Consider the following 27,779-nt stretch of genomic DNA (forward strand, 5'->3'; position numbering starts at 1 on the left):
CAAGCCCTTGTATGAAACCTTTGTACCTGTTAGGCAGGATCTCTTTGCCAGTGACAGGTATTGTCAATCACCTTATGCTATGGGATTATCCTCTTCAGGAAGGCAGAGGATAATCAACAAGCACACTTGTCCAGTGTGAGTATGTTTTTATTGGGAATTTATCTGGATCTTCCACTGATTCATTTGGAATCAGAATTATCTCATTTCTTGTATCTCTGTGGTCTGAGTTTTGTATTCTGTTTGGCATTTACCATTGCCTGCCAGGTGAGCTGGACTTCTCTTTGGGTCCCAGTGTTCTTCCAGCTGGGAGTTTTGGAATTGATCATCTTTGATCCCTCTATAACAGCTGTAACAGTTCAGAGTCCAACCTCACCCATGTGCGTGGCACTACATTTTCCTGCAAAGCTGTCCTTATTTCTTCCCTTTGGATTTTGGCATGGGGCAGGTTCCTGAGGCAATTTGCTCTTTTGTAGAAACAGCTATGGCAGCCACTCTTCCCATATTTTTGCCATGCTCACTGTTCCTCTTCTCTCTGCTGCACTCCCCCTCAGGAATTCCTTCCATATGACTGTGCCATCTGTCTGAGTGCTTCTCATTTGCTTGCAATCCTCTGAAAAATCAGGGTTTTGCAGTTCTACTGTGGTTTGGTAGAGCAACAATATGTGTTTCCGCTTCTCACAGTTTTATCCTTTTTGAAAGTGATATGGTAACAGGCATACAGAAAGTGTTAAAAAAAATATGGGTGCTACTTTGGCTATATCTGTTGTCAGGAAATTAGACAATGCCAATGCTGGTTCTCTGAACCTCAGTCCAGTTGTCACAAGCCAGTCATACCTACGTTATTGAACTTCCTTAGCCTTAAAACCAGGCTGGCTATGTTCAGGCTACCACCCCTTGGCTAAGCTGGTCACCAGCCAGGATTAATTCCTGAACCATTCCAGGAAGACCACTTGTTAGTCTGTACCAAAAGTCTGACCAAATCCTGGCACTGTTTAATCTACTAGTTTAGACACAATCTTCATGTTATTCTCATCTGAACACATCAAATGCCTGGGATCATCACATATAACCCTTTCTGCTTTATAAAGATATATTTTATTATTATTGAATCAGACTTCTCTAAGATTACAGATAGAGTGACTGCTTTCCAAGCGTATTTTGAACTTCCAATGCTGGAAAATTCTAGCACTGGAAAAAAGAGTTGGTGGCACATGTTTAGACTGATTTTTTTTAATTTATTCTTTGGACATTATTTTAGTATCTCCTCTGCATGCACCTTTGTTTACTTTCTCTTGTTCTGCTTCAAATGTCTGTTTTCTTGTTCCCTTTTCATTAGATGATAAAAAAAAAAATCCAAACAGACAATTTTAATAGAGCTTGGGGACCAATGTTTTCACCTGAACTATTGTAGTTAATGAGCACAGCACATGATACTTTGGTCAGATGAGTCAAAACTAATAATACTTCACTGGGTCTTAGTTCCTCACGGGCAAACAGTGCTTAGCACTACAGGCACAATTGTGCAGGGGATTTCACAGGACTATCTCCTTCTCAAAAGGAAATATGTAAGGAAATATGTGAGTAAGGAGAAAATGCCAGAAAAAAAATAAAAGCTTATTTTAACCGTATGTGGTTTTGGAGGACTGTCTCTTATTGAACAGCAGTTCAATGAGTAACATAAACAACTCATATAGGCAATTCTAAGCTCTGTCAGAGAAGAGAATATGGATTTCCGGATGCATCAATGACTAAACTGTAAACAGCCAACCAACCAACCAGAAACTCAAGTAACTACTTTGAACCCTTGGCTTCAGCAGAATGGAGCACACAACTTTTATGCAGTGGGAACATCAGGGCATACAGAGTTCTGTGGAGAAGTAGAGCGTCGTGGGTTGCAGCAGCTCTTAAGGATTTGATGCTGCCTGAATCCCTCAGCCCTCCTCTCCTATGAAAGGACAGTGGTGGTGCCTTAGAGCCCCAAGTATTGTTCCTCCTGTTAGAGAAGCAGAACCTCCTAAAGTGATAGCATGAAGTAAAAAAGACCACCCCTCTTCTTGCAATATTTTCTAATGCTCATGCACAATGCATGTTTTGTTAAAATTATAAATTATCACTATTATAAAGCAAACCAAAGGGACTTTTACCTGCCAACATCCCTGTTCAAATCCTTCTCCAAGAGCTGATGAAATCATCTGACATAAAGCAGAGCAGGGGCTGCATTCTTTACAGAGCCTTGAGTGATGCATATTTTACCAACTCATCCATGAGAAAGGGATTCTTGAACAAAATGGCTAAGTAAAAGAAGAGATCATTTTAAAAATATGCTTATGTGGAATTTTAGTTGTGACATGCATCATAAACATTGCTAATGATTGCAGATATCAGACTATTCTGCAATTAAGAAGCAATTCAATACGTAGCTCTGAAAACATAATTTATGTTTCCAGTACTTTTATCTTAAATAGTCTTCTGGCTTAGAATAAACTAGATGCGGATTTTTTGAAAACTTACAACTCCAGCACTATGAAAAGTTTCTGAGGAACAACTGTTACATCTATAAGCATAAATCTCTCAATATAAGTAAGATTAAGATCCTTGCTCTTCAAGTTTAAGACACCTTTAAGTTTAGGTGCTTGAGACATTACTGAAAGCTTTAAAACATTGCTGAAGAGAGTGCTGTGACATCTGAGCCATGACATGCAACTCATTCACATGCCCACTGACAAACAACGTGCTCTGCCCTTCTTTCTGTCCGTGGGAAGAGTTGATTTTGGATTTAATTTAAGGGTGAGGCAAGTGCTTTTGAGATAACATTTTGCAGTTCCCTGCTGTTCTGTTCTTATTTGCAGGCCCATTAAATACTGTTTTGCAAGAAAAGCTTTCTTGACATGAACTGCTCAGTAATGACAACAATTTTTTGTTGTTTAAGACTAACATAAGCTAGTTCTAGAGGACCTGCTGGGAGATATGATTTTCATGTACTTCAGCTGAGGATACAGTTAGCTTGTGTTGTTGCAGGGAATGAATCACAGTTTTTCTTCTAAAAATAGAAGTTTTTTGCATTCAGATGATAAAAGAAGCATAACATTTACATTTAAAACAATTCAATAAAGGCATTCTCAATGAGATAATAGTATGCTTTTTGTGTCAGACCTACAGTGGGATAAAAAAGCCTGCTTTCAAGGGCCCCTGCCAAGACACAGTAATTTAAAATATGTGAGCATCAAATCCTTCTGTCTCTATGTCCTGTCCTAAGCAACTGGATGAAAAGAGAGAAGTTAGCAATAAGAAATTAGCAATACACCGCTGACTAGTTTTTCCAAGGTGAGGTTTAAGCCTTGCACTCTCTCTGTGCCAACCCCTGCTGTTCAGTCAGCTGCAGGGAGGGAACTCCACAGCATAATTTGTGGCAGCTGGGGACTGCATTTGTGCTCTGCCCCAGGCATGCAGACAAACCAACCAACACAAAACCAGTGGCCAAAAGCAGCTAGCAGGAGAGAGCAAGTGCATGTCAAGGATTTGAAACTTCCCCTAAGGACTCTCCCTCTCTCCAGCTATTTTCAATTCAAGAGATGGCCCTAACGTGATGTGGTTTATCTGGTTAGCAACCATAAGCATTTCTTTCAAGTATCTCTGTCTCCCTCCAACCCATGTTAACTTCTGCATCCACAGACAAGGCAGATCTGCCACAGTTCTGCAGATGTGCTGTTCAGTGTGTGAAAAACCAGCCTGTTCTGTTTGTTGGTGGAGACTCCTTCAAAGCCTGTGTAAAGCAAGAGTAACCAGCCAAAGACAGCAGGTGCCAAGACATCACAGTAGCAAGACAAATCTTCTACTAGAACTCCATGGGTTTGAAAGATGTCAGTCACCCACCTTTTCCTGGGGCCCCTCCCCAGACACAGCCTGGAATGGAGGCAGTCAACACGGGATCCCTGTTGGAGTCCAGCTCCCCGAGCTGCAGACAAGCAAGGAAAGGTGAAGGCAAATGCTCTCTGCTGCCATGAGGCACAGAAATGATCTGATAACTGTATGATTCTTGAGAGCAGGTTTGTCTCTCTCAGCAAACGAATAAAAAACCTGCATATGAAATTGTTGCCCAGGGGTCTAGATCTAGAATTAGTATCATAGAATCATAGAATAGTTAGGGTTGGAAAGGACCTTAAGATCATCTAGTTCCAACCCCCCTGCCATGGGTAGGGACACCTCACACTAAACCATGTCACCCAAGGCCTCATCCAACCTGGTCTTGAACACTGCCAGGGATGGAGCATTCACAACCCCCCTGGGGAACCTATTCCAGTGCCTCACCACCCTAACAGGAAAGAATTTCCAAGTATCCCTAGACTATTTCTCCCTAATATTTCAGAGGAGCACAGAAACCAGCAGTCCACAGGGAGGCTGTACTATACTTATACCATTCATAACAGAGACTTAAAACTTACAGTGCTGGACATTCCTTAGTGAAGCCATCCCTTGTATCTGATAAACAAACCTGAACAAACTAATGTGGCTCATTAAGATTTTCTCAGAATTACTGTTGTGTGAATTCAGAATCTAGTGTCAGAAGGTATATAACTTTTCTTTTTAATATGGAACAAGTTTTCTCTTAAAAATAGTGAGGACATTTCACCCCATGTATGAAAAATATTTCAGAATATCAGCCTTCTGAAAAATCATCAGTCTCCAATTATGCATGACCAGTTTGTGTCTGAAAGAGTTCAGAGCACATGGACAGTTTCTGTTCAAATCAAGATCTATTTTTTGCTGGAGAGAAAAGTAGCAGTTTAAGGAGGAAACAAGACTGTTTTGATGTATATACATCATGTATATTTCTGAGGTAAGGATTCTGACTGAATCCTTAAAATTATATAATCATGTCATGGTTTAACCCCAGGCAGCAGCTAAGCTCCACACAACCTCTTCCTCACTCTAACACCCACTCCCTCAGCTAAGCTCCACACAACCTCTTCCTCACTCTAACACCCACTCCCTCAGTGGGATGTAAGGAATAATAAGAATAGAGAAAAATCATGGGTTAAGATAAAGGCAATTTAACAGGTAAAGCAAAAGCTGCACACACAAACAAAGCAAAACAAGGAATTCATTCACCACTTCCTATGGGCAGGCTGATGTTCAGCCATCTCCAGGAAAGCAGGGCTCCATCATGTGTAATGGTTACTTGGGAAAACAGATGCCATCACTCCATACATCCCCCCCCCCTCTCCTTCCTTCCCCAGTGTTATATCCTGAGCATGACACCATATAATATGGAATAACTCTCGAGTCAGCTGGGGTCAGCTGTCCTAGCTGTGTCCCCTCCCAGCTTCATGTGCACCCCCAGACTACTCGCTGGTGGGGTGGTGCGAGAAGCAGAAAAGGCCTTGACTCTGCTCAGCAATAGCTAAAACACTCCAGAACTATCAACACTGTTTCCAGCACAAATCCAAAACACAGCCCCATACTAGCTCCTATGATTAAGATATAAAGCCAAAGCCATCACAAATGAGAATAGTAACAGAGGATGTGATGAAAATCACTAGCATCATCAGAGTCAAAAGTGAAACTGTGATTGCTTAGTTGAGAGAAAAAAGTGTAATGGAGGCATGAAGGAAGGATGTTGAATAAGAAGACTCTAGAGAGGATGGTTGCTCCTTCCCAGTACATGAGTGAACGTGCATACAGTAAAAGGAAAAGGCAACAATATCAAAATGAAAAAATGCATGCAAAGCTACAACGTAGACAAACACGTGTATAAATGAGTTCTTGATTTTCAATGTTTCATTCAAGCCAGAAGTTTAGAATGCTTTCAGAAGTATTTTTATTCAAGGTAGAAAAAGGCATTAGAAGCCAATAATTCAGTCCTAACCCATCCATTAACTGATGACAATGGAGAGATGTTTTCTATTCTACTAGATCCTTTCTTCCTGAGCATCTAATACTGAATCTGAAAAACTGTAATTATCACTGCTCACAAGAAACTGGTGAGAGCTTTAACATCACCAGTTAAGAGAGGCAAGTGCTAATAACAAAACCAGCAAAACCAGTATTATGTTTATGAAGCCAGTTTAGGTGGGAGCAGAGTGAATCAGATTAAAATACTATTAATTGCCATAAAATATAATCTTATAGTAGTATTTTGGGCATCTTCATAGTAAAATTTGCCTTCTCTGTGCTAGGACACTTTATATGAAGATTCTATGCTGGTACTTCTGTCAAAATTTCAAATAGGAGCTACAGAAAAATGAAGATATGCATAGTTCCATCATGGCCATAGTTTTGTCCCATTCAAGGGGGTTTCTGTATGTGTACGTGTATGTGTATGTGTATGTCTATGTCTATGTCTATGTGTCTGTGTATGTGTATGCATTTAGAAATACTTTTTATAAATGATGGATTTTCATGTAAATACTGTGTTTGGTGAAAGTTTTTTTGCCAAATGCTTTTTTTACCCAGGTTTTCTGCTTTGTACAAGTTCATGGGTTTCTACTTCAAGCTCAGCATAAGCAATCTTTTAAGCATGAAAAAAAATAAGTTCTATTAAGTATCTCCAAAACCAGATGGCTCTATTTTTAACAAAAAGTCTTTCCTCTCACGTGTAGAACCCATGCTATGATCAAAGTCAATGAGAAACAATCATAATTCTGTTCCTTTGGCTACATCTTTTGGACACCCTCCAACATAAAATGCATTAGCACACAAATGTACTTGTCCTTAATTAATTTATAGCTTAGAGCAGACTACCATAAATAACAGTTGAACTTCAGCTGCAAAGGTTTTAAAGTTCTGAATAAAATATTGTATAAAATTTGTAATAAAGCTTAAACAGTGCTAGAGGACAAATAGAACTAACTATCAATAATCTTAGGAATTTCAGTGATGGATAACTGAACATAAAAGATGTTTATTTTGTAAATACATTTGGGTTATATTGAATTTATTGTCATTGTGGGAAAGAAAATTATTAAAGTTTTACCACTACCCTGAACAAATACACTTACTAAACTGAATTATTTTGTTGGGAGGTTTGATTTTGTTTTGTTTTTAAATAGCTTGAAGCATATAAAGTATATTGGCATATCTTATTCTGGTTGAAGGTTACAGAATCTATATGATATACTGTAGCTTATACAGCAATACAGGACTGGAATGGGTCATCAGTTCTACTGTCCTAATATTGCAAGAATCCCATTTTATAATCCCCTTCATAAACTTCTCAAGTTCCGCTAGTGGAGTTAGAATTTTTACTGCTGTTACTCCAATTGGAAAATTGTTCCCAAATCTCATTTGTCCAAGTGAGAAGTTTTTTCTGGTTTCTAGCATAGATTAAATTCTGGTCGACCTGTGCCTATGGGTTCCCTTGCCAACATTGTAATTTACTTTAAGTGGTTCCCCCATCTCTGATGTTTGCCTCCATGATATATTTATAGACAGCAACTGGACCCCTTAACAGCCTTACTTTGCTAAGCTAGACAAGCCACGCTCTTCATTCTGCCTTCTCATATGATAGGTTCTCTATTCCCCTGGTCATCCTAGAAGTCCATCTTTGTACCTGAACAAGTCTGAGGTAATATGCTACAAATGACAATGTACAAGAGTCTTGTATAATAGCATAATAAAAGAAACTGTAGCAGAGTAATAATTTCAGGCTTGCAAGGATATGCTGTGCCAAATATTTAAGAGATTGAGTAAAGCTTTTGAAATCTTCTAAGGGGATCTTTATCAGAAATAATGAGGCTTTTTCCTAAGTTGTTGATTGAAATTGCAGTATGAAAGGTTTTAGGGTTTTAATCAAGAGCTGGGAAATCGAAGAAATTATGATTTGGTTAAGACCTTCAGCCAGCATAGTGTGCAGTTGATTAGATTTATGACAGTAATCATCAAAGAAATGGGTCTGGCAATTTGAAAGTTTTTTTAACAATGACAGAAAATTCCTATGAACACTCTACCATGTGATGAGTCTTTCCTGGAGAAGCCACAGTTGTGTTCACATAGAATCATAGAATTATAGAATGGGCTAGGTTTGAAAGGACCTTAAGATCATCTAGCATTTCCTTGTATTTTAATGGCAGAGTTCAGGGGGTTGGTTCCCTGGAGTTAGCTTTGCAGAATGCTCCTGTCAGTGTGAGCCACTGGAAAGCAAAAGAGACTGGGGAACAACCAATCCCACTGCCGCCTAGGACTGGTCAAAACCAGTATCCCCTGGTCTCCTATGCCACACCTTCTTGGAAAACTCCAGGCAACTCTTGACTTCCAGCTGTTAAGATTATGACAGAAGTCTTTTGGGGGCTATTTCATTTCTAAACCTTAGTGAGTAGATAGTATAATCAAGTTTCAAGGGGAGCTTCATACAAAAACTTTTTTCCAGTCATGCTGAGTCTGCATCCCAGAGCTTGGAGTCATGATCACTGGAGTGCAGGCTGCCTTTGTTAGTGTGGAGGAGAAACATTGCTGCACTGGAGGGAGGCATATGTTTTTTTTACAATCCTTCTTTTCTCAGGAATAAACATATTAAATTCTTTTTTAGCTTATCTTTGTGCTGTAGCATAAGGAAAAAAGAACTACAGTAGTTATGCTGTAGGAAAAGAGAAGCACAAATTTAAGCTGATACATGTATATACGAAGATCAATGAAAATGAAAAGCTTTTATGGTACAAGCTATTTCTTAAGCAAGAGAACAGGGAATTCCAACTGTGATTACAAGCAATTAAATACGCAATTAAGGAAATACATGTCAGGGCACTGCATGGGTGGCTGCTCCCTGGGGGCCGGAAGAAGGAGTTATCTCCATGAAGACTAGTGAGCTAGGGGCAGCCCCACCCTTAAGCATCAGACACTTCCCTGGGGATTGGACAAGGTCAGGATGGGTCATGGGCACAAAAATGTGTCCAGCTCAGTAAGGCCCATGGCCAAGCAGGGCAGGGCTGTGGGGAGATGGAGACTGGCCCTGCCGGGAGAGGAGCTGATGGTCCCACAGGGGCTGACATGGGGTCCTGGGCCCTCTGGGCTCTGTCAATAAATTGAATGGAACTATAATTCTAACAAACATTTCTGACAGTAATAGTCATCATCAAAGAGTTGATTTGATAATGAAAACTGTCTCATGCTGCGTGCCCTTCTAGTGGCCTGTGGGTCATGGGAAGTAGATGCCCCTTTAAGCCTCCTGAAGCCTTCTCCTGTGATGCTGGTGGGGCATGAGGTGCTTGCCAAACTCACCTTCAGTTTGTGTCCTATTCTGACTAATTGTGCGTAGCCAGACTTTCACAGTGCCCACCAGACTGTCTGTCCAGAAGGACTTGCTCTTCATTGCGCCATCCCCAGTGTGACAGCTGGAGCTTAGAGGTTCAAGGGGGTGAGCAAAACAGCTTCAAAATCTTTCTGCTTTCCCTGGCTGTTCCTTTGAGACTCCTGGCTTGTAGATCTGTGGGAATATAGGGACTTTCACCAAAGCTGTTGTTAGGGTATCTTGGCCAACATGCCAAAGAAAACTTTAGCTTTCCTTCTGATAAGTTTGGTTCCCTGATCCACAGTGGAATGGCAGAAAAGGGGCATGTGTATGTGAAAAAAGAAATCTGAGATGCTTTCTGCAAAAAAATTCTACAGAGAATCAATAGCTTCATATTACTGTGCTGAGAGTAAAAAACAAAAATGATTCTATTTAGTGTATGTGATTAAAACTCTCAACAACTGGCATCGAAAAAGCAGCCCAGGAGGCATCCTGCTGTGCAAAGGGCTGTGATATTACTGTAAGTTAAGCCCTGCTAAGTTAAAGATGCTAGTGAGGCAAAGCCTGCAAGCTGTTACTTTAATTAGCCTAACGAGTGGTTAGAAGTGTTTTTTATATGCCTGTGTGATGGGTGTGAGAGAAATACCAGCTTTATTCAAGTCAGTGGCAAAGTCTCAGGGGCTTACACAATGTCATATCATGGAGAGTATTTTAATGTATTTTAATTGAATACAGTGATATAGATAGAGTGTTTCTTTTGCTCACCATATTTAGTGTAGCATCACTTAGTTAAAGTGGAGAGTAAGACACATGTATGCATAAATATTATTTCAAGATACTTTAAAGTTTAATGAAGAAAAAGGTCTTCCAGAGTAGTGTAAAGCATCTACCTATCCTGCTGCTTGGTAAAGCACCAGAGGATCTAAATTACTCAATTCTGAAAAGTGTTTCAGCATATCTCCTCTTGGGAAGATTTAGGTGTAGTTACTGCATTTGTAAGGTGACTTTAAAACAATAGTAGAGAGAAAGTGTTCTGAAGGGCCTATTCTTAAACCATGTTTCCTGCGGACAAGGTTTCTGCAAATTATGAGCACTGACACTTTTTCTTTTTTTTCATTCAGTACATAGATTTTAATCTTTTTTAGACTGATGAAAATCCAGAGTAACTTCTTTAAAATCAGAAGAGTCAAGACAGATTAAATCAGAATTTGACTCGTCAAGCCTTGACCTACCTTTTTTGTAATCTTATTAATTAATATGAGCTGCTATTGTCAGAAAACTATATTTTCTTATATTTTGTGAATCATTGAAAATTAAGGTCTTCTTTGCAAACACATGGCTTACTTTCTTTTATTAGCTCTAAATAGTCGCACATTAGCTTTTTAAAGACAATAATTTGATCCTTCCTCTGTTAAAATTAATGATAAAAATCTCACTGATTTTTAGAAGGAAAACCTTTTTGTAGGATGACGAATTAATTCCTGTAAATCCTATGTGTCTCATACAAATTATCTCTCCTTTGCTGCTTGTGAACTGTCATGCCAGACACAATTCAGAGCTTGTGGGTATAACAGTGTGATAACCTGAATTCTTGCACTTGTAGGAAATGTTTTCTATTATTAATAAGTAAATTAATAAATGGAAAATTGCTCAGTTTTCTCCTAGAACTAGCTGCTCAAGACTGAAGTTTCCTAAACAAGTTTTAAAGAAAATCAAAGTGTTTATAAATAAAATAAGATGGTTTTTTTTTTCCCCCTTATAAGGTCAAGTTTTACTTCCTGTGTTTGCACCAATTTACCTGTGATTACAGCTGCTTAAGATTCCATTGTTGTATCTATCCTTGTATTGTTCGTCATGCAATAAATTTTATTATTTCAATCCAGAGCAAGGACAAAAAAAAAAAAAAAATTCTGCACATACCAAGTTGGTATTTACTACTTTGAAAGAAATCACATACAGTTTGTTAAGAAATAATGGGGAAGTTTGCCATACACTGTTCTGTTATTAACTTAGACACCCTAGCAGTCAAGCTTTATTCCTTAAATGGTAACGTACCTAGTAGGACTGCGTTGTTATTAGGAGAACTATATAAATGATTTAAATAACAGTCAGTGTATAGAGTTGAACAAAATTATTACCGTTTTCTTTAAAAATATCACAGCTTTCCAGAACACCATGTTCTACCTGACCGAATGTTTTGCCATGGTCTCTCAGTCCTCAGAATGTCTTTGGCACTGCCAGCCCTGCCGCTGGGCCTGCCTGGACACATAGCTGCTCAGATCCATTGGCTCTGTTCTTTCCATGCTAGCTGACTCTGAAGTCGGTTTGACCTACCAAACTGCTTATACCATAACCGTGCTGCTCAGTTGAGGAAGTCAGGGCAGAATTCAGGAAATCCACAAGATGGATTCAAATTCTGTTAATTTATGCAAACTAATCAGATGCATGAATAAGCTTTTATCAACATGAGACCTTGCCTTCTTTCAGTTCCCCATATACCTTGAAACATACCCAGCTTTCCAATAAGCAGTGCCCCAGTTCCCTCCATGTCTGGTATTATCTCCATGGTATGTGGATTTTTGCCATGTCCCCAGCCTACCTTTGTTTTCTTTGTGGTCTCTGAAAGAAACTGCTCTGCAGGTCTTGCTGTTGTGCTGTGGATTGCCCACCTTGACCAGCCAAGGGAGTCTCACATTTTCACTGAGCAGCCAGAAGTCTGCAGACTCCATGCAGTTTGACTAACAGATGGGCCAAGCTGGACATATTATTTCTCTGCTGTCATTTCATCATTTCATTGCACTGCATGGCATTGCATATATTCTGCAAAACTAATCTACTAAATGAGAAACCCAGCATATTACCCACCAGCTTTTTGATTCCCTTGTATGGCTGCTTTTCTGAATGGAGGGGGTTATTTGGTGTTGATTGCTAAATTAAAGCAGAAAGCTGCTACCTTTAGTACCAGCTCTTAGGAGGCAGCAAGAGCAAGAGGTTTTGCCACATGGGCTGGTATACTGTATCATACCTGAAAACATGTCACCTAACATATTCTGCATTCTTCAGGTTACCGTGCTCTATCATGTCTTTGGAGACACATGGGTAAAGTCGATGGGAATAACTAAGCTAAAAAAAAAAAAAAAAAGACTTTTCAAACCACTTTAAGTCTGGAAGTTGTTTTCTAGCTAACCTGGCTAGCAGGCAGAGCAAGCAGAACATGCTGCTTCTCTCCTTGTCCTTGCATGCAGCCCCTGAGCCGTATCTTTTCTCTAGGGAGCAGCAGGGACCTCAGTCAGCCCCAGGTGGGAGCAGCAGAGTGATGGCACAGGAATACCTCCATCCTCGACTCCCTCCTCCCCACTCCGGACCTAGATTCTAGCGAAGTCCCCGCTCTGGAAGCATCCCTCGACACAGGTATTACTCCACACCATGGGCTGTCTGGCTGATACACGGGAGCTTTCAGGTGGAGCTGTGCTACTAAATTAATAACATTCAGGAGGTGCTGTTGCAATAGCATGGCTGGAAAGCAGCACTTGAGCTTCCTGCAGATGTCAGCTCCAGGAGGAGACTAATATTACGTATGTCATCTCTTGACTTTCAAAGGCTCATCTGAATTGCAGGGCTGTCAAAGGCCCCAGGGACTGTTGAGGATTACCAAGGACATCCTGAAAGTACCTTATTTCCCCTGATTTTTGTTTTTGCTTAATGAGTTAGTAATAAGCATCCCAAGTTAACAAGTTAGCGTAATGAGGAACTCTTCAGCAGGCACTGCTGACTTTTATGACCATACTGAATGTCTCACAATATTCATGTGGGATTTTGCCTGTCTTTTAAAAGCCCCATTGCCATCACATTTGTTATATAGTAACAGTTTTTAAAATGCCTCATGGTGCTGGAACATACTTTGAAATTGTAAACCCAGCTCAAAAACTGGAAGGCAATCACTAACTGATTTTATAAAAATTTCACAACTTTAATTCCAATATCATATCGTATTTTAAGTGTCTGACTCATTTTGAATGCTTGGGATTGTCTATACTAATTATGGTCCCAGAAGATCTAGCTCAACAGTAAGAAAGCAACTCCATTTGTAGTCAAGGATTGCAAGCACAATCTTCCTGGAACTGAAAGTTGTACATTGTGCAAATTTTATGGCTTGTATAGCTTTTCTATTTTTAGTTGGTTGAAACCTGCAATACATCACATAATCCTCCTTAAATTGTCATTGCTAATTTCCATTAACTTGGCATAAATAAGTTTTTATTTCTTAAATTTGTATAGTTACTATTTTGCCTAACAATGTTACACAAACAAAACTGCATTTTTCCCTGATACAAAGTCGATGTGACTACAAAATCCTAATGATGAGTTTCTGGTTATGGAATGTTTAAAGCAAATTAGAAAAAAAAAACCACAGTGTTTTTTATTTAAAAATACACATGCGTTATGAAGTCCTATAATTGTTCCATTACTTCAACAAACCATTTATTTACTCCTCCACCTTTATAGGCGTTTGGAAAAGTTTCTCTGAGGTTTGAGAAAGCGAAATAAAATTGTGCTGTCATCTTTTTTGAAGATACAATGGGAAGAATAACTCTGGGTTTTTTCCTCTCTAGAAATTCATCTTCAAGAGAGGTCAGTCAGTGACAAATATTTATACAGAACTCTCCAGCCTTGTTCTTGCTTACTTAAATAGAGATAATGTCATGAAATTGTTTGCACAACATTACCTCATACCCTGGCTGAGCAAAGGGCAGGGGAGCTAAGCCTGCTTGGCACACCTGTTCATGGTGTCTGTGCTATAATGCTAAATGCTGCATTCTGACAATGCTTTTATTTTCAAGGCTTTCCTATCCCTTTAATTATAATCCTTTGTCTTCAACACATGCTTATTTCAACAAGTCTGAGGTTTGTCGAATACTTGGTGTTTGCCACTTTCTGTGGGGTGTGGCCAGATGATTTCTAGTGCTGGGAAGGCTGGTGCTATAGCTGAGGCATGCTACCACGCTGGCATGTGCTTCCAAGCATTTTTCTGTGCAAGCTTTTGGTTTTCCTTTATGCCAAAAAGTGATAACATTTGTACCAGTATTTACAATCATAATCAAGATTTTTTTGCAAGCATGACAGCTACCTTAGGTCAAGCACATGGCAGATGCCCAGCTGTACAGAGATTCTCTAAATATGGCCATTTCCTAGCAGCTCAGTTTTGCAGTCCTAGAAGCAACTGACAAATTGATGACTGATTTTTAATTTTGCATTTAATTTATGTTGCTTGTTTTGCGTACAGTCAATGATGCTGTGTGGGATGAATTTAAAAGGTACAGTAGGATACTAGATTTTGAAATCAACTTCGATTAATGAGTTACAGAACTTAATATGGAGGCAGATGGGTTTTCTGGGTTTCAACTGAATGTGATAATTTCTCTAAGATGATAATATACAAATCCTAAAGCGTTGTGCTGTTAAAAGCAAATCTGAAAGTGTAACTGAATAGAAATGGACATGAACTGATGAATTTAATTTCGTTTCCTAGCTGATAAATATTATATTAATAAACAAAAGTAGGCATTTCTCAAATTACATTTAGTTTAATAGAGTCTCTCAGGTTTACAGATATAAAATACTCTTCATAATTCAGTAAAGAAATATCTATTCAACAGGAGGACTTTGCCCTGACTTTTCTGAAAGGTTCTCAGTATATATACAGTGAAGGCTCAGCTGGTTAGTCAGAGCTTGCTTTTTCTGGACAGCTGTGCTTACCAGTCAGCTACTGGGAGCTCTGGATAGCTGCCCTTTAACTTTCAGTTGGGTAGGTCTGAAAAAAACTCGTTCACGTCTTAAATCCCTGCAGTGCACATGTGGACAAATACAGACAAGAAAACGCTCTTATCTGTGGTCTGTGCACTGAATATTAAGAGAAAAGAGGTGGTAGTGAAAGTTCACTTAGACATTGTCACTAGGGATAGAAACTTGAGTGAGGTTTATTCTCACTGGGAGTAAAATAGTATATGAAATGGGAAATGAGCATATGAGAATACTTTCTGTCACATCTTGTTTCTTAAGATAACTAAATATAACACCTTAATATGGCAAGAGGTGAATTTGCATCCTTGTAAGAAGAAAGCTGGTTTATCTTCCATTTCCCAAACCACAAGTGAGAAGCTAAAAAGCAACAACAATACCATTTTGAGCAAATCAGAGGAAAAACTACCCTTCTGACCATAACTAGCATTTACACCTAAAAAAGCAGCTGCCTGGGCAGTCCAGGGTCCAGCCTGCTGCCCACAGAGCGAAGACATGATGGGAGCTACCAATAGTGATCATAGCAGGTCCTTGCCAAGGCCATGGGTTCACCTCATATGCACGGGAGAAGCAGCCCGAAGTAATTTCTCAGTCATCTAAACTTCCTTGAAGGCAGCTGAAAAATATTTAAGTAAACAAATAAGTAATGTTGAGACATCACATAACTGCTGGGTCAGACAGTTTTTCATTAAATAGAAACAGTAATTTCTCTATTTATATGCTGCTTTCTAACCTGGTTTCTTACTTGATTTACCAACCATATACCATTTGCATATGCCTCCCCACTTTTTTTGAGTGGTGACCAAACTTTTTGGAATTATTGTGAAAAGTCAGATCAGTCTAAATTTGTATTGAGAGTCCCAGTGATGCCTTAATATTTAAAGGAACGCACCAATTCATTTTGGCAACACTGAGACCCATATTGTTTTCATGTCACCTACATCCTCATAACAAATAGAAACTTGAAAATTTTATGATTTTTTTTTCCAGATTTACCTTAATTATTAAAAATTAATCTCTAGTTTCACTTGCTCTAACTAAAAGAAAGCTAATACAGATCCATTGTTTATTGCTTTCCTTAAATTAGTTGTTTTGGGCAATAATGGCCAAGTTCCCCACTTTTCCTCCCAAGAAACTGTTCAGCACAAATTAATTGTGGCTGGAGAGTCAAACGAGCTCATTTCCCAGTTAGGTATCTCAGTAACAGTGACCTTTTGACTCTTTTCAGTACTTTTTAGAAACACTGTGTTCTCTGCTCGTCCTGGCCAGAAATGTCCCTGCAGCAGTGGTCTGTGTCTTGTAGAAAATCCACCCCAGCAGCATAAGCCACTTGAGGTTACGACTTCATTAAAACAAAGTTGGCAGGGCTGGTTAATAGAAGGGACTGTGAGGGGTGGATACAGTCCCACATCCTCTGTCATGTCCTTACATTTGCCACCCAGCGTGGCGCTGTGTCAGGTGCTGATAATGAGGTGCCAGATACCTGCTATTGCCTCCCCACCCAAGAGCAGAATCAGCCTTTGTGATGATGTGTTTATGGATCCAGGGCCAGTTTATCAGTTATTTTACTGATGTGCCCAAATTAAGGGCACAACCTCTTTAGAAAGGCCAGTGTTGGCTCAGAGGGGCAAAACTGAGACCTCCCAGCACATCACAAGGACAGGATGCAGTGGTGTCCTCCAGCTATGTCCTCTCACAGGAAGGCTGTAGCAATACCACCCTCTGCACAGCACCTTTTTCCATGGAAAGAAAATCAGGAGGTGCTTCCACTGATAGACAGGAGCCATGGCGGGTTTCAGCAGTGGTCACTAGAGCAGCATGACTGAGGATGAGGGCAGGCCTGAAGTCTTAACATAACCTCAGAGAGCCTGGGCCCCATTTCAAAGATGCTGCAGATTATGGATGAAACCTAAGCTCCTAGCTCAGTCACACAAGTGAGATACTTAAAGCTGAACAGTATGAATTTGTGCCAGTGCAGATGATTTAACTTCATGTAGCCTTGTAAAACACCCACTCCATTTGTAGGAACTCTTTTTGATATCTTTCCATGGCTCTGAACTGAAATTACTTTCTAAAAAAAGCAGCTAAGATTTTTTTACTTTGTCCTAGTGGAAAACAAACAAAAAAGAAAAAAAAAAAGAAAATTCATCCTTTTTTAAAAACTCAAGTAAGGTGGGGTGTTTGACTAGTTGCAACAAGACAAACACAATTCACTTAGGTTTTATCCCTGTTGAAACTGGATTTTAAGGAGTCACAGCCATTAAAGCAACTTGAATCTGACAGCGGGTAATTCCAGTTAATGCAAGACCAAGCCCATGCAAAGATATCTATTTGCTTCTTCCTTCTCTTTTCTTTCCCTACTCAAAGTAACTATGCTATGTTTTCATCTTAGCCTGACTTTTTGCTCTGAACTAAAAAGCCATGTGAAGATTTGAGCAGATTAACATTGACAGGCTGCTCAAAAAAAGATCAAAACCAGCTAAACCTGTACATGCAGGGTAACTCTTTAACTTCATTCTTTTCAGGTGAAGAAATTGTCTAGGGATTTTGAAACCAAGACATTAGAAGAGGCACATAAATATGGTTTATATAAATGAAAGCTGTTAAAGTGGATGAGGACATTTTCAATGCCCAGGTGAGGTATCTGAAGTTTTTGCGTGGCTTCCTGTCAGCATGAGGCACTGGTATTATTTAAATCAGTTAGGCTGACATTTACTTCTTTACTTTCTTTGCCACAAATTCTGAAGTCAGTGGAAAGCCTGCATGATTACTGGGAAATAATGACAGTCACTGGGGCTGGCACTGCCAGGAATGAAGTAAGACTCTCCTTTACTTTTACCTCTTTACAAACAGTAATGACAAGTTAAGGCTGGTGCTTTGAATAATGCAGGGGGGGCATTCTGAGGCCTTGAAGAGTTAGTCCTCTTATCAGTGACAGGAAGCAGAAGAGCTCAAAGTTTGTGCCATGGAGCCCAGCAACTGCCAGGAGAAGCCTGATGCGAAGTGGGGATGTTGTGCTCTGCTTCAGCTGCCCTGTTTCTTCCTGATCCCTGCTGAACTGCACTATTTCCAGACTATTCTTCAATAAAAATACACCTCTAAATAAGCAGAAGTTGCCTTGACCTAACTTACATGAAAAAATACAGATCATTTCTGTTTTCCCACCACCCTCCGCTTATTTTCTCTCTGCAGACTGTGTATTTATGGTGAGTTGCACTTTCCCTTTGCACGGCTGATTAGTTTTCCATTTCCTTTGTTTGTAAAGGAGCAGGCTGTGGAAAGGAAAGGCTATAAATTAAACAGTGCCTGGGCATGAGCATGGATATTGGAAGGTGAATGTCTGTACTCTTACTAAGCCTTTGGAGTGGTCCCTGGCACACTTTTGGCCAGCCCACTTAACACCTTCCCGAATCATTTGAGAGCATGTTTCAGGCCTCAGCATGGGCTAGGGGGAATTCCCAGTGGGCAGTGTGGATGCAGCCAGCATGTTATGGATGCTAAAAGGGCTTAAAAGCCTGAAGGATTTTCCAGGACAGCTGGCCTCACAGTCAGAGCGGAGTCCTGGACATGGTTAATCTCCAGGATATATGTAGCCACAGAATTCCTTTTCCTTTTTTTTCCCTCCAACAGGAAAAATGTTATTGTAAAGCCACCAAAATTGATAGTGAAACTCAAAGGCAGGTTAGTATCAGAGACTACTTTTAACTTCTTGTTTTGAAACCATTTAAACTTCACAGAGGAGGAACCTTCTGTGAGGTGGAAGGCAGCCTAGCCTGAGGGTTAAATTCACCTCTCACCAAATGACCAGGCATTCATGTGCAAGCTGGTACTGTGTGTCTATCAACAACTGAAACTTCCTACAAAGGAGTCACTGAGAGAGATTTGGAACTTGTTCCCTGTTTTGGTTGACAGCTGAAATTTGAGATGCTGCAGATGTGTTTTTACACTGTTGTCTCTTGGAGACAATATTTGTAGAAGATACAGGTCCTTTGTATGATTTTTTTTTCCCCTTGCAAAATCTGTGAGGGTATCTACATAGGGATTATATTTTATTTTTTTGCTATTTGCATAAAACAAGGATAAATCAGTGAGTTGTAAAATTTAGGTGCATTTGTTTACTGGTTTCAGCAAAATCAGAGCTGTGCAAGTCATGGCTGCTGAAGATTACAAGACTTATGATTCACATCTGGTCAGCAAGAGACAGCAAAATACTTCCCTTGACCCAAAGCTTGAATTTTGGTTTTGGGACATTGAGCTTTTTGTCTTGTCTCACATGTGTTAAAATACAAGTTAATTTTGAAAGAAAAAACAATTTTAAAGTGAAAAGTTGAAAGAGATTTTATAGAAAGCTAATAAGAGTTAGTTTCCTCATTTCCTAACTGCATTCCTTATTTGTCCCATGTTTCATTCCTAGTTTAAAGTAGGATTGCAAGGGCCACAGAATGACTTTTTACTTTCCATGCTGCGTTCCCTTAGCGATATAACAGGTTTAGGTATTTTGGTTGGTCATTGTGAGGATAAGGCCAAGGGACTCAAGAGCAAGATCTGTAATCAGCCTGCTCCTGCCTATTGCTGCTTTCAGCAGTTTCCTGCTATCTTAGAAGCAGGAAATGCATTATAGGAGCAGTGGTCTTTAGAAACTACTTATGAGAGATATAGCGTGGTTCATAAGCCCACAGTATATTTGATCTTGCAGGTTATCAGCTTGGTTCTATGGTGTTAACAAAAAGAAATGACTAATGCTTGCCTAACACCAAAGATCTGCAGGAGTGAAAAATGTTTGGAAGGCCAGCTAATCTGCACCACCTCTCTAACCATTTTCCAGGCATGTTCCCGGCTGTCAGGTGATAAAACAAATGCGTAGTGAGAAAACTAATGGTGACGTTGTTAGCTTTATCTTTATGTGAAGTTCACAGTTTGATTTTCAATTGCAACGGCATAACTCAAAGGGGCAGAAAGCTGTAAAACAAAATGTGAACAATCATGACAGGGCACAGTGTTCATCCAGCAAGGAGTGGATCTGTCAGCGTCCACCAGCTGGGTGCAAGGTACGCACGGCCAGGAAGCAGTGGCATTTCTTTCCTCCAAGGATCGGTGCTTTTCCTTCAAACTGGGAGTACTCCTGGGCACAGGACACTCCAGTGGGCTGGAAACATGCCAGAAGAGAAGAGTGATGAGTAGGAATCAGCTTACTCCCATGCGTCCCAGCTCAGCTGAAGTGTGCTAGAAAGGCTGCCTCACAGGTAGTTAGCACTCTTGCCACCTACCTTCCTCCTGGGCAGTCCCTTTCAGCCACATGGCCACTCCGGATAATACATCCTCATCAGACCTAGCGGCATGTTTGTCTAGTGGTGTCAGCTACTTGAGCTGTCTCTTCTCCATGACTCCTGTTTGTACTTTCTAGCAGCTGGGAAGCACAGTAATCAAAACATGGGTAGAGTGATATATAAAAGTTTATTTTTTTTGACTGAATGATGATCTAATAGCTTATCATTCCTCATGCCCCATGCATCCAAGATGTTTTTCCAGATGAAGCCTGGGAAACATGAATCTTTGTGAAACAAGTCTATGTTACTCCTTAGTTGGTCAGCATGCATTACTCAAATAAAAGTATTCCAACTGAAACCACAAGTTTTCCTGAAAATGACAAAATTAATGGACTTACACCAGCATAAACTCTGCTCTTTGTAAATCTATGCTATAATTTAGTCAGAGAAGAGTTTATCTTGGAATTAAGAAAGTGGTGTTAAAGCAGTATAAATCTGTGTTAGTGATGACTGGGTTTCCTTTCTTAGTTTTGTGAAATCCTTTTCTACTTTCACACAGATTATACTTATTCAGAATGGCACCTGGATATGGAATTTTCAGAAATCTTTTTCTTCTTGAAAATACATTTATGCTTATTCCTCTTATTTCCTTTTTCAAGGAAAAGAACTATTGTTGATATAATCCTTGGTGCACATGATCCATGTGTTACTATGCTCCACTGTTACAAGAATCAATTTTAGAAGCCATAAAATAAATCTTTGATAAAGCAAAAAGGCTGTGCTGATTTTCATGCTGTACCTGAACAACTGTGTCTGCTATAACTTTGCTACTTTTCTACACTACTTGCAAGCAGCATGAAAAGTTCTATTCACCAAAATCGATGAGGGAATAATGAGATAGCAGTGACTTGATAGAAGAAAATAATCCGTGTCTTGCATCTTAAACAGTCACTGCATTTTTTGCCAGGTGCCCATAACAAGGACAAATTGTCCTTCTTTCTCAGTAATTAAAAAGACTCAAGTTTCTTTCACTGATGAGGCTCCATGTTAGGGTATGACAAAACAAGGGAGGTACTGTGACATCCAGCTGCCATGGGACAGTTTCTCTTTCCTGCATGCACTCCTCTAAGCAATGCTATGGCCTCTCCTCCTCACTTGAGTGCATGCAGCGGAAGCAGCCCAGGGACCAGTGCAGTGTGCTGCATCTGGGAAAGGGCTTACAGGGTGGGAGAGAGCTCACACAGTAGCACTCACAATGAAAGTGGTGCAAATCCTGCTATGAAGGCAGCATCAACAGGATGATATGAACATTTCTTCTTCAGTGCATGAGGCACAGCATGTGTGCTTGGGCATTGCTCCTCCTAACACCTGTTATGGCAAATGATTTTCCAGGGCAACAAGCATACCGAGTGAAAAGATGAAGGCAGTAGTGGTGTTATGTAGCTTGACTAGCCACAAGTCCTCTCCTAGTCTGCATAAGAATTACAGCCTTATAGCTCATTTATTCAAACTGTTCACCGAGTAGAGAATTGTCCTGATCCATAAAGTATCCATATTTCTGTGCCAGTTCTCCAGCAACAAGGACAAGCAGCTAACATATGCTCCCACAAAAGAACATGGGTAATGTATAATACTGTCAGAAGGAACAAAGACCTTTTCTTGTTTGCTATTGCACATAAGTCTTGATGCATAATTGGGCAAGAGACTGGGGGAGGGTTAGAGAGAACAATGCATTAATGCTTTAGGGGTGAATGTTTAGAAATTCAGGAAACTCCAGAATTGGTAAGGGTAGATATTTGTTCCATTCTTCATTGTATCAGTCATTTGGTTTCACACTCTCCTCTGACTAGCATGACTGAAACAAACACTGGAGTCATCTGCAAAAGCAAAATCAAGAATGAGGTCTGCGTTCCCTTAACGTGGCGTTTTTCAGCTATCACATAGTCTGGAGTATGACACATGTCTGCTTCATGCAGCATCCAAGTCCAGCTGGGCAGCATTGAACAGCACTTGCCTCTGCACAATGACGCCATCAGTTCCTACCTGGTCCTACGATAACCTCTCGGTACTACGATTCCTTTTTATTTCTTCAGGTCAGACAAACCAATTATAACCAACATTCACAGAGTCCAGGAAAACAGCCTGGAGTAAGTAATAATAAGGAATAACTTAATAATAAACCTAATAATTTAATCAGTCTCTAAGGTGTGAAAAGTTGCATCTCTACCTGTTTGTCCTGTGAAAGCCACAGGACTGAGGCTATGTAGCCTTAGTTAGGGCTACCTGAATCCCTTGAGGCTAAAGTCATCCATCCCCATCTAGGGTGGTCCTTGCTGAAGACTTTTAAACCAACAAGGTCAATTTGGTGTCCCTATTTTCCTCTCTTTCTGACGTATGAGAGGGTGTCTTCTTTCACTGTACTTTTGTTTGGTGCTTTTTCTTGGTACTCTCTACTTGTAGATACAGACTGATAAGACTTTAAAAAATTTGCAGCTCTCTTCCTCATTTATGAGGTGTTTAAGATCTGATGGAGGTTTTATATTATTTGGTCTCCATTTTGCGTATATTTAAAATATTTTTCACTCCTGGTCGTATACGCTGATTGCTAACCACTGGGCAGAGATGTGGCTTGCTCGGTGCCTGAGCTCTCAGCAAGTTCCTCCGTGTACCAGGCACTTCTGCACAGTCCTTTGCTCCACTCCAAATCCCTGCGCAGTGTAGCCTCTGAAAGATACACTACCCAAAGCCACAGCTGAGAAATAATTCCAGTTTTGGCTCACTAATAACCCAATTGCACTGACCCTACAATACATTGCTAGCCTGTCAGAAACCCAGCACTTTCATGTGATATCTTAATCAGTTAGATCTGCAACTGAACTCCAGACTACAAATTTATAGCCAAAGGCAACAACCATATCATGGCTGTAAATCAACTTTTGTGTGTGTTTGTGCATATTATAGTATTATTATTATTGTTCTTTTTTTTTAAAGGAAAGCATTACAGAGCCAAAATCAGTATGTTCATTTAGCAGGAGGGGCTACACATTAAGTTCAAAGAACACTTTTGCACTATCTGATTCTAATAGAGCTATTAACAGAGCCTAATCTAACCTGTCATTTCAAGAGCTATAGGGAGAACAAATTGCTGTTGACAGGGGAAGGGTTTGGACCAGTATGCAGCCTGTCCTCTCTTGACATCCTACTCAGCAAATTCCTTACAGATTTCCTCCTGATGTCAGTAAAACTGACATAAAGGTTATTTCATGAAATCTTGTATGGATTGCTAACTTGTGAAAACCAAAGGACCTATGCCCAGAAAAGCAATACAGACCTAAGTAAATAATCATAGCATTTGTCTTTTGAGCTTAAAGCTTAACAAATGAGTGAAACAGAAGAGAGGCTAAAGTGTTCCCATGCCAAGTACCAATGCTGTGAGCACATATTGAAATAAGTAGCCAATGAATGTAGAAATCAAGGAGACTGATCATATAAAGACTTCTTATTTGACTGGAGACTGTTTCCAGTTTAATATGCAGTATGGTGAGGGGTGGGGGAAAACCAAACCCAACAACAAAAACCAACAGTAGATTTAAATATTAAATGCTAAAGCCATTATAAACCATACCAGCTATTTCTTCAGGGAACACAATCCCTTCCACAGATCAGGAATGCTGTAAGAGGTATAGACTTGATCAGTGCAGACAGCAGAGGTCATTTGTTACCAATATTAGACTGGCAGTGCCCCCATAATAGATTTTGGAACTCTGGTGAAATAACAGATAGGCAAGGTTTGGGGATTTTGGTATTTACATACTGAAATGACTTCATGCAACTGGCCAGAAACTTTTCTTCTTTATTATGATGCCATCAGAAATACAGATGAATGTCCAAAATGATAATGCTAAGCAGTCCTTTCCAGCACACAGTGTTTCAGCCAAGATCACTGGTATGTTCTGGCTAGTTCACGCTGCTCTAATTAAAACTCAGTCATCCTTACAGCTGTTTTGTATTCCTAGAGCACTTCACAACAGCTGGATCATGCCGTTGATTTTGGCCCTTAAAATCCTTGGAAATCACTGTGTGAATAGCAAAACTTTGTCCCTTTCTGTCATCATTTAAACTTGAGTTCACCTGCATCTCTGGCTTCAGCACACACCACCTTTGCATTCGGATAGCATGTTGGAAAAGTATCAACATCATAACTGAAGACAGAGTAGGTGTTGGTGTTACACTGATTTTGGCAGGCTTTTACTCAAAGAAAGGCTGTCAGGGGCAATGTCCCTGAGAGTGACAGGCTGTCTGTCACACTTCCAGTGATGTAAGACTTGATGCAAAATAAACCTACAAGTTCTAAAGAAATGTTTTAAAAGGCCAAGTTTGACTTCCTTTAGTGACAATAATATTCTAATTTGCTAGCTGATACAAAACTCTGGGTGATTTGGTTAGGCTGCTCTGCTGCTGTATGAATGAATTTTTTAAAAATAAATTTGCATCTGTCCTTTATAAACCTACATTGATTTACATCAGGTAAAGACACACTTTAAATATGTATTCCATATTTCTCTGTTAGCGTGCTTATAAACCTACAGTCAACTACTCAGCCTTTATATGGCTTCACGAATTGTTATCTCAGCTCCCATGGGGATAGATGGATAGATGGATCAAAATGGCTGTCTTGAGTTACTGTGTAGCAGAGTGACACACCACCTTTCATGTAGTCTAGCATTTCCAGCTAAGTACATCTGTTTGATTAGACAATGCTTGAGGTGTATGATATGTGTCAGGTAGTCATGAGTTAAATTTAAAATTAATTGTGCACCTTCGTGTCTTAACAGTTGTGTCATCTTACTACAGAGAAATCACTAATAGAGCATGTTACAAAGCAAAATACACTGTCATGTAATAATCTGTTTTCAACTGGAAACATATGTAAGAAAGAGAGTTTGCAGTATTTATTCTTAAAACATGTAGGATGTTCTAGAGCCATGAAGCCATTCACCATAAACCATGAAAAACACATTTGGTTTAGAGATGAGAGTAGCTGGAGGCTGTGACCCACAGAGACTCAGAAGGAAACACTTAGAAAATAGAGACAGATTGAATCCCGAGTGCTCTATCCTGAAAGGAAGCATGGTTGGAAAGTTTAAAACCCATTAAAGCTAAACAAATTGAAAAGCCCTATCTGAAAGGAAACATAGTGCAATGTTTATTTTTCCATTACAAACCTGAGACCTAAAAGATTTCCTGAGGTTCGCAGGTATTGTTCATTCTTATAATGGAAATCTGTTTTTAGAAAGCATAATTCATGTGTTTAATCCAAACTGCTTTATGAAAAACATACTGCATAAGCATTCAGGAAGTTAAAGGCCATTGTATACCTGTATCACATATTGTTTGGATAGGAGCAGACCTACAATGCAAGGAATCTCATCATGAAACTCTCCCACTTGAAAACATAGGGTCTAATTCTCTCCCCATTTATACTGCTGGATGAATTCCACTGAATTAATGAAGTTAAGACATGAGTGACCAATAATAATAAAAAGACAATTTTCCTGCTGAGTGTGAAACTACCAAAATGCAAGGCTAATGTGAGCAAGAGGTGTATAACAGTGGTCTGAGTCAAATAAGTAGCAAGCCGTAGCAGGCCCAGTGTAACATTATCCAAGCTGATTAGGCAATGTATTTTAGGTTTTACCCTGTCACTAGTGAATTGCTGATCCGAGCTCCTTATCAGAAAAGTGTGTGATGTTAGTGATGTTGAGAAGCATCTGTTTGACTAATGAACAAACTGCAAACTAAATCCAGAGATGAATTTAAGTAAGAGGAAAGATTTGGGAGCAGAAGAATATTATTCATTAAAACTTCTGATAGAAAAACTGAGCAAGTTTCATGCACACAGACCCTTCAGCTTTCTTCAGTCTGTTTGTTCAAATTGTAGTTGATGTAAAGCAAGATACTGCTCTCTGCAGATCCTGCTTTCTAGTATTAGACTATCTTGGGTAAAATGGATTTAAGTAAAAAGTTAAGGTACTAAAATATATGGTCGTATACAAAAGTAAATTGAAGTAAGGCAAGAGTAAATTCCTGGTGATTTCCTTTGTCTGTTATACAAGAATTTCAAGTAGGATGTTATACAAGAATTTCAAGTAGGATGAAGAATATCTGATTTGTAGGAGACCAATTTACCTTGTACATCTCAGCTTGGCCCTGAATCAAGCCTAAATTCACTATTGCCTTTGTATTGTTTATAACAAATATCTTTTGTCATAATTTAGAAATTATGATTGTTAGATCATGTTAGATTACAAATAACAGTCTACAGTTAAACACTAAAAATAATTATAAAGACCTACTTCATCTTCAAAGAAAGGTGACAAAAAAGGATAGCAACATGACAGGGTAGCAATATATGGCCATGTATAAACGTGTCTGAGTATCCTATGCACATCTGTTTGATGATGGTAAGTAATGAAATACACACTGATGAACCCATCCTGTCTTCCATGCCATTGCTAGTCAGTGACACAGGATGAGACCTTACAGGGTAAACTGGATTTTAAGGGCTAGCAACCTCTCTGGCCAATTTGCATGGTCAAGGGGAAATAAAGGAGAGAGATATTCACAGGAGAAGACAAAAGACAGGCAAATTAAGCTAATTTTAGTGGAATGTGTTCTGTGGATAACAACTTGAGAAGGGCTGATGGGTAAAAAAGAGAAGAACTATGAAAAGATTTGAAGATAAAGGCAAGTGGTTTAATTTGATATTGCTGTATGGCATTCAGCAGAAGGAATCAGAGAAGACTGTTTTTTGATGAGGATGGCACACAGGAGGGATGATTTTCACAGTTTTGTGTGACACCAAGGCTATGTTACTTGTAAACTAAACAGAGCCAGGACCCTCATTCTGTCCCCTGAGGTCAAACAGCACAATCCAACCATGCTCCTACTGCTAAACTCTCTTCCAGAACAGGGTGACTGCATCTGTACCTGGTCTGAGTTACTTCCTGAATTGTGCCCAGGAATTATTTGGGAGAGTGGTAGTTTCCCTGGACCAGAAGTGTGCAACAGAGTGTGCTATAAATTTAGCAATACTGTACGTCAAGTGGCAGAGATTGGGAACATTTGCTGTCACTGTTTAATTTCCTATGATAGACATAGTCTAAGAGTGTGGTGTAGATGCTTAAGGGATGTGAGCATTCAGTAACCATGACCTGACATTTTTGAGAATCTCCTAGAAGGACTGTAATGTTCCTCTCGGCAGTTTCATTCTCTCTATGCTCATTTTTCAAACTTCTTTTAAACTTTCCTTTATGACACTTACTGTCTAATAATCTTATGCAGTATTTAGATTAAGATGGAGTTTAACACTTGTTTTACTCTGTATTCCTAATTTTTCTTGGTTACTTGGAATAAAACCATTGCTTTACTCAGAGAAACTACCAAGTGACCTTTTTTGTCATGCATTGTCACTCCATTCTTGTAGAGAA

The 27,779-nt window shown here is 39.6% G+C and overlaps 1 protein-coding gene across 4 annotated transcripts in view; it reads left to right on the forward strand.

Moving 5' to 3' along the window:
• FILIP1 (filamin A interacting protein 1) overlaps positions 1-27,779 on the forward strand; it is a 132,326-nt gene that overhangs the window by 43,290 nt on the left and 61,257 nt on the right. Inside the window, exon 2 of one of the 4 annotated variants that reach the window (XM_061460455.1) lies at positions 12,494-12,634. The exons of the other annotated variants lie outside the window; for them this stretch is intronic. The gene's annotated coding sequence lies outside the window, so the exon portion shown is untranslated. The remainder of the gene's footprint in view (positions 1-12,493; positions 12,635-27,779) is intronic. 4 annotated transcript variants of the gene reach the window in all.

This window comes from Pezoporus flaviventris, unplaced genomic scaffold, assembly GCF_033815535.1.
Source record: "Pezoporus flaviventris isolate CSIRO_AGI_PZ_B2104156 unplaced genomic scaffold, CSIRO_AGI_Pfla_v1 ptg000031l, whole genome shotgun sequence".
Lineage (NCBI taxonomy): Eukaryota > Metazoa > Chordata > Aves > Psittaciformes > Psittacidae > Pezoporus > Pezoporus flaviventris.